We start from the raw sequence: 8453 nt of genomic DNA on the forward strand, positions 1-8453 counted from the left end.
TTTGTTTGTTGATCCATTCTGCAACTCTGTGGCTTTTTATTGGTAAATTCATTCCATTTACATTTAGGATGATTACGGAAATATGAGGTTTTCCTATGATCATTTTATCTTTTGTTTTTTGGTAGCTCGGTGTTTCAATTGTTTCTTTGTTCTTGTGTTTCTTCTGTTATTTTTATTTGGTGCTGTTTTGTGGATTTTTTTCTCTGTTCCCTCAAATTTTTTTTTTTTGTTTTTGTTTTTGGCTGTCTCAGCTCTGGATTTATGGAGTGCGATTACCATTAAATTTATGTATAATTTTATACACACACACACACACACACACACACACACACACAGAGTCCATTTTTTTTCTGCATGCAGGCACCTAATCTTCATTTTCCTTTGAGGATTTGGATCTCCCTTCCCTTTTCTGTTTTTCTTGTCTTAAATTATCATTATATATGCTGAACATTCATTTCTAAGTTGCAGTAGCTGTTTTCTTCTTTTTCTCTCTTTAGTATTATTATTATTATTATTTTTGCCGTTAGCCATTATCTAATGTTTAAGCTTATACTTTGTTCTTTATAAGAGTTGTGCTTTTCTGCTTCTATCTGCCTGTTAGTTATCTTATTCACAGTTTTGTATTTTTTGTCATTTTGTTTCAGTATTTCCTGTAATGCAGGCAGGCCTTCTGGTGGAAAATTCCCTCAGCTTTTTTATGTCTGGAAAGGTCTTTATTTCTTTATCATATTTAAAGAAGAGCTTTGCTGAATATATTATTCTTGGCTGATTCTTTCTTTCAATAGTCTGAATATTTGGTTTCACTCCGTCTTTGCTTGTAAGGTTTGTGCTGAGTAGTTTGATAATAGTTTAATGGGTTTTCCATTGTAAGTTACTGTCATATTTTTTCTGGCTGCCTTGAGAATTCTTTTTTAGTCATTAATATTTGACAATTTTAATATAATGTGTCTTGGAGAAGGCCTTTTAGGGTTGAGATAATTGGGTGTTCTATTTGTTTATTAGATTCAGAGATCCAGCTCTTTCCATAGATTTGGGTAATTCTTGCTGACTATTTGTTTGAATATACTCTGTTCTCTTCTCCCTCTCTTTTCCTCCCAGTATACCCTTTATTCTTATGTCGCTTTTCCTGATAGTATCAGATAGTTCTTGTGGAGTTCATTTATTTATTTTTTTTATTCCCATGTCCCTCTCTTCTACCCTTTTGTGTCATTACCAGATTTCTATCTTCAATAGCATCAATTATTTTCTCTATGTGGTCAGCTCTATTTCCTAAGCTAGCTATTTCATTCTTCAACTTTTTAAGGGTGTTCTTCATCTCCAGAAGTTCTATTTGGTTCTTTTCTAGGGTTTCAATCTCCTTGTCAAAGTATTCATTTTGTTTGTTTATTTTGTTTCTAATTTCCTGGAATTGTTGGTCTGAATTTTTTGCATCTTGTTGAGTTTTTTTCAGAAGTGCATTTCTGAATTCTTTATCATTTAAATAGCATATTTTTATGTCTTTAAGCTTATTTCCTAGAGGTTTTTTACTTTCTTTCTGAGCTGCCTTGTCATCCAGGATGTTCATGGTATTGGATGGACTATTTCTCCACCCAGGCATTTATACTCTTCTTTTGTTTCAAAAAAATTATTATTAGAGTGATCTTTCTTTAGCAGGTTGATAAGAAGAGGTTTTTGCTTCATTTTCCAGTAGATGACACCCAAGCTTCCTGCACTTCCCAGGACCTCTGAATCTCTGCTCTGTGTGGGAAAATGCCTTTTATTCCCTTGAGAAGTATGTGTCTCTTTTCTGACCAGGTTGCCTCAGTCTCAGGGCTCAATCCATGAGAGAATGTGAAAGGCAATGGGATTCAAACCTCTGAAGAGCTCCTGAAATCTCAATACTGCCACAAGAGCCAGATGCCATCCTGTTTTGTTTGTTTTTTTTTTTTAATTTTATTCTTTCTTTATTTTTTTAAATGCCTATCGCACCTAGTATTCCTAGGTGGTTTCCCATCCAAGTACTAACCAAGCCTGATCCTGCTTATCTTCCAAATCAGACAAGATCGGGCACGTTCAGTGTGGCATGGCCGTAGACAGTACTGGGTTTTGATGCTAGCTCTGGGAAGCTATAGGGAGGAACATTCTTAGAAGGTGGAGGTAGGTGGGCAGACTCCATGACTCAGCTTTCTGCCTAGCAATGGTAGTTACTAAAATACAGCTGTTCCCCTTTGTATTTTGTCTCTGTCCTGTTCTCTGCTCTGGTCACTGGACTCAGCCTGCATGGAATATGCTGATCACTCACTTAGGCAGGACTGCTCAGAGATTCAAAGAGCACAAACTGCACGTAATTTCTCCTGTCCTTGCAACCTGCTGGAAGCTCTGGGCTGTGTCCACAGCACCAGTCTTTACACTACTCTTTGCTCCTCTTTATTTCCTCTACTCTTGCTCACTGGATTTACCCACTTTCAGATGCTCTGATATGCTAGGCTGGGTGATTTCTGTTGGATTATAGCTGTTCATTTTTTTTTTAATTTCAAGAGGAGAGATCAAGAGAGATCCTCACCCCATCATTCTTCTTACATCATTCTGAATGGAATTATTATCTTAGTCTGGTTCCTTTGAAATCTACCTCCATCCAGATGGCAGATGCTTTCTCCTTTATTCCTTTTCTTTTTACTTCCTTAGGCTAATATGAACACTGCTTGTCATAGTTGTTGTCACCAAGTTTATCTCTTTTTTCTCTTTTCCTTTTGCTATCATAGGTGTTGATCTACCTGTCTTCTCAGCCAGATAAGCCTCTTGATAAGTTGATTCACTAGCCAACAACAAATCTTGAATAGCGATAAATAATCTACAGAATTCTATGCTGAGCCGTATGATCTTCAGAAGAATGAGAGACTCTTATTCCTGCTGTCTGTGGACACTTAGTCTGAACGGAGATGTGGGACAAACAAGAAACAACAAGAAAAACAAAAAGACAGACAGTAAGTCACATCAAAATACGGGCCCATATTGGTTCTGACATCGGTGCCAGGGATATCAGTGTGAGGAAACTTTCTTGAAGATTGCATGAATTTGGAGTAAATTGAAAAATAGGGGACACTAGTGGTAAAAATAATCATTTTTGAGCTTTAATCCCAAAGGTTAAGGATGTTCTGGTGAAAAAAATCAATGGGTAGGATTGAGAGCAATGAAAGGACAAAATAAAGATATATGTATCTAAGAGGTTGAAGCACAAATGCCAAACATTGTAAGATTTAGAGGAGACAGAATAGTTTAATGGTTGGGACAGTGGTTTATAGGGACTATTGCATCTCATGTCAAGAAAAACAGTGAATTCAATGGATAATGACATTTTTAGTAATAGCATTAATAATGAGTCATTAGACTCGAGGCCTTCAGAGGCCAAAACCATATATATCTATATCTATCTATCTATCTATCTCTATCTATCTATCTATCTATCTATCTATCTATCTATCTATCTATCTATCTATCTATCTATATTTAGGCGAGGCAACCCTTGGTTGACCTCACAGAATGCAAGGACCTTGTCAGCTTACAATCTCTTATTTTTTAATTTTTTTACACCTACAGCACCTGGTCTTCCTAGGTGATCTCCCATCCAAGTACTAACCAGGCCCAACCCTGCTTAGCTTCCGAGATCAGACGAGATGGGGCTTGTTCAGGGTAGCATGACCATAGACTTTCTGCATAATAATTAGTAACGAAATTTACGCACTGAATACCATATTTTTTGGAACTCTTCTTTGGTTTAGTAATTGATTTAGAATGAAATACATAAGGAATGTGCACAAGATTATGGTAAATAAGAGCCTGGCTCTGGGATCAGATAATATTGAGTTTCTGACCTGGATTCCTAATAATTATCTCTGTGTACTTGACTAGTTATTGAAACTCTATGTTTTATTTTTCTCATTTGGAAAAAGAAGGGTATGTATTTATTCTACAGGATTGTTGTGAAGATAAATGAGACAATACATGTAAGATTCTTACCATAAACTCAGACATTATTCAGAAATCTTAGCTCTTATAAATCTCAAAAAGTCCTAGGTCTAGAAATGATCTTGGGGATCATCTAATCTAGATATTCCCAAATCTAACCCATTATCATAATTTTCTTGAGAGCTCTTCAGAAATGCAAATACATAGGCTTTGCTTTCAGATTTTCTGAATCATGAGTTCTGATTAAATCCACTGATCTGATCAATCACATAATATTACAGACTAGGTAGGAAATGACACAACTTGGTGGCAGGAAAAGATACAAAATCTAGTTCTTCAACCCTGTAGTCCAATATTCTTTCCATGATACTATAAACACCTGAGGACTGGGAAATTCACAGAGAAAAGAACCAATAATTACTATGACTCATCAAAGATGGGTATGGTTTTATAAAAATTTTAGGGAAAAAAGTTTGTTTAATTCCATTTCCTGAACACCAGATAGACGAAACAAGAGTATGTACGTATTGGGGACATAGAATGAAGTAGAGTCTTCAGGTTAAGTTTCAGTTCTGTCAACTAACTCCATGACCTTAGCCAAGTTGTTAAACTCTGAGCTTTAGATTCAACATTTAAATAGTGGCAATACCTGACCAAATTACTTTAGGATATTTTAAATTTCAAGATGGTCTATGGCCATGATACACTGAACAAGCCCAATCCCATCTGATCTCAGAAGCTAAGCAGGGTCGGGCCTGGTTAGTACTTAGATGGGAGACCACCTAGGAAGAGCAGGTGCTACAGGCATAAAAAATAAATTGAAAAATAAGGGATTGTAAGCTGACAAGATCCTTGCAATCCGTGAGGTAAACCAAAACCTCACCTGAAAACAAACAAATGAACAAACAAACAAACAAATAAATAAATAAATTTCAAGATGATTTGTATATGTTAAAATATTTAAAATACTAAATTGCTAGAGAAATATAGTGGACTATTATTGATATTAATTTTATGTCACTCCATTTGGCCTAACATTCTAGAACTTATGGTGTATATAATCAGCCTGTAGCTGTTGAATTGAGTTTGTAGATTACATAAGCTAAAAGTGGAAATTGTTCCTCTCTAGACTCAAGAAATTGCTTATTAATATGAGATACTGAACAACAGGAAATATATTACTGGAAGGAAGATTAGGAAGAAGTTCACAGTAGCAATTTTCAAAACTATGATGTCCTTCATGTCTCCTTTATTCTGTTTTCTCGTCTCACCGGCATATGGAACCACAGAAGAGAAAGCAGGATCCCAGCTGGGAGAGTGTTAGGAAGAACCTAATCTGTGTTGTAAAGCAGGAGAATCAGGTATTCTGCTTCAGCTACCATAAACGTGGTAGAGGCATTGATGTAAACAGGCTATGCAATTGCCATCAATTACCTGGACACAGCACTTTTTTGTTCTTGTTTATAATGATAGAACACATAACTGTGGCAATAAAAAAAGAACATAATCATGAACAAGATAAGAAATAGGGAAATTCCAAAATTCCAGGAGGTTCTTCAGAGTCTCTAGGGTCTAGATCAATTTCCTAAAACCACCAGCCCTGTTCTGATAGCAGAAAAGCCTCCCAATAGCATCTTTCATATCCTTGTTTCTCAAGCTATAGATAATGGGGTTGAGGAAGGGAGCAAGGATAACAAAAGTGATAGCAATCACAGTGTCCCATAAAACTGAGCAGGTGGCTGAGAATCACAAATACATGACAGCCACTCTGCCAAAAAATAGCAAGAACACAGCAAGATGGGCAGCACAGGTGAAAAAGGCCTTGTGATGGCCCTCAGTTGAGGGCATTCCCAGAATCACCATGATGATCCAAATGTAGGACAAGGCAATGACCAAAAAAGAGGACCAAATCTCCACCACATGTATGGCATCTGCAATGACCACCAGGGAAGTATGCGCCTGCCAAGCTTAGCACAGGTGTAAAGTCACAGAAAATCTGCTGGATCTCATTGGAACTACAGAAAGGTAGGGTGGCAATCCACACAATCTCAGGGAGTACAAGGAGGAAGCCACAGAGACAGGATCCAGCTGTCAACTGAATACAAAGTTTGGAAATCATGATAATTGGGTAACGAAGAGGATGACAGATAGCTATGTACCTGTCAATAGCCATCACTGTCAGAACACAGACTTCTGTGATACCAAGAGAATGGAAGAAGTATATCTGCACGAGGCAGCCAGCCAGAGAGATGGTCCTCTGATCACTGACTTGGCTGGAGAGTATCTTAGGGATGGTGGTTATGGTATACCAGATCTCCAGGAAAGAGAAGACACTGATGAAGAAATACATGGGGGTGGGCAGGCCCATGTCCAACTGGATAACAATGAATATCGTTAGGTTCCCAATTATGATAAATCCATAGATGATAAGCAAGAGAATAAAGAATAATAGGCCACCTTCACCTTCATGCACATAGAAAAGAGGAACTCAGTGACCATTGTCTGATTCCCACGGGCCATAAATCATGTGATCTGTGAGGGGAAGAAAGGAGACAAAGAACTTCTAGAATTGAGATGGTGACTCTTTACTTAAAATTGTTTCACTCCTTTCTGTACTCAGTTACTTGCTGAGTCTGTTATCCTAAACAGGTCAGTTAGAAATATCTCTCAGCTGTACCTCCATGACAGAAGTATGTGACTTCCTTAAGAGGGATGAAATATGCAGCGGAGGAGTTATATGCTTATAACTTATTCGCTTATGGATTTCTAAATGAATCTTTTTGTAAACATCTTCAACTGATGCAAAGAAAACACAAAGTGACATATAAATTAAATCTCTGGAAATATTTTCTGGAGGTTAAGTCACTTATTGCATTTCTTAGTCCTTCTCCTCACTCTCTGCTCCTCTGTTTAGCTTTCTAAAAAATATTTTTTTATTATTCAATCACAATTGGCATATAGTATTATATTAGTTTCAGGTGTACAGAGCAATGATTAGACATTTATATTACCAATATAAATTAGGAACCTATCTGACACCATTCATAATTATTGTAATATCATTGGCAATATTCCCCATGAATGTTGTGTAATTACCAACTTGTACCTCTTAATCCCTTCACTTCTTCACTCACTTCCATGACCATCACCTCTGCATCTGGCAACCTTCAAAATATACTCTGTATCTATGAGTCTGTTACTGTTTTGTTTGTTTGTTTATCCTGTTCTCTAGGTTCTACATGTATGTAAAATCATATGGCATTTGTCTTTCTCTGACTGACTTATTTCATTCAGTACAGAACCCTCTAGGTCCATCATGTTGTTGCAGATGACAAGATTTCATTCTTTTTTATGGCTGAGTAATATCGCTTTAATACATATACCTTTCTTTCCAACTATTCTTTACTCCTGTTCTTCAGAAAAGTAATTAAAAAAATATAAAGACACTGTAAGAAGCTCTTCTCTTTGCCTTTATATTATTCTCCCCATCTTTTTTATCTCTGATATTTAATCTGAGTTTGGCTAAATTATGTATGTTTATCTCTTTGCTTTTTCTGTTGGTTTCAGAGTAACACGCCTGTTTCTCATTAGATGGTAAGTACCTAGATGTCAAGAAATATTCCTCCTTTTCTTCTCTTTTTTATCTATAACTCCTTCTCCTCTCTCAGTTATTGATATTGATAGCTGCTCAAGCCAAGAGTCTCTCCAGAACCACCTTGAACCTAATTAGTGGCTGTCAAATTTTGGACAAGCATATAACTCCTCCGCTGCATATTTCATCCCTCTTAAGGAGGTCACATCCTTAAGAGACAAAGGAAGGAAATCATTCTGAATAAAAAAAAAAAAAAAATCACTTCTTTATAACTATGGTTATCTTGGGGAAAAAAAAAGTGTCACAAAAATCAGCTGCAATAGAAATCATACCAGCATCTACTTGTTGGGCAAAAAGAGTGACTAAATTTTTTCTCAAGGCTAATTAAAGTGATAGCAGTACACATTACCACTTGACTATTTTAACATCTTTTTTATTGGAATTCTTATCTCCAACAATTCATTCTACAGATGAGGATTCTTAAGCATAGCTTTTACTGACCTTTTTTCAAATGCATTTAAGGTTAAAGCCCAAAGATCTAGGCTTGATATTCCTTTTCTTCTTGGATCTGGTTCTAATTAAATTTCAGAGGCAAATATTTTTCTGCATACTCATCAGCTCAATCAAATAGGTTTATTTTCCTGCATTTCTATTTTTGCTTATGTCATTCCTTCCTTCCATTTTCTTGATCTCTTTGTTTTGGAATCTTAGCTGCCATTATCCATTAAGTGTTCTCATTATCATGGAAATCTCATTGATCCTCACTGTCAGAAGTAAGTATTCTCTCCTCTGACCCTTAAAAGTGCTTTATATTTTATCTTTTATGATTTCTAACATATCCTTCTTGCATTTTAAATATTTTTATATAAGCATGATCTCCCTCAAGTAGACTGAAAGCTCCTCATGAAGAATCATA

General features: G+C 36.3%; 3 pseudogenes; 1 reads left to right on the forward strand and 2 right to left on the reverse strand.

Annotated features, from left to right (window-relative positions):
- Window positions 1–3567: 3567 nt before the first annotated feature.
- LOC111734006 lies at window positions 3568–3686 on the reverse strand (annotated as a pseudogene).
- Window positions 3687–4633: 947 nt separating this feature from the next.
- On the forward strand, window positions 4634–4752 carry LOC111734011 (annotated as a pseudogene).
- A 765-nt stretch (window positions 4753–5517) lies between these two features.
- Window positions 5518–6465, reverse strand: LOC105309316 (annotated as a pseudogene).
- Between the last annotated feature and the right edge of the window lie 1988 nt (window positions 6466–8453).

This window comes from Pteropus vampyrus, unplaced genomic scaffold (genome assembly GCF_000151845.1).
Source record: "Pteropus vampyrus isolate Shadow unplaced genomic scaffold, Pvam_2.0 Scaffold715, whole genome shotgun sequence".
Classification (NCBI taxonomy): Eukaryota; Metazoa; Chordata; class Mammalia; order Chiroptera; family Pteropodidae; genus Pteropus; species Pteropus vampyrus.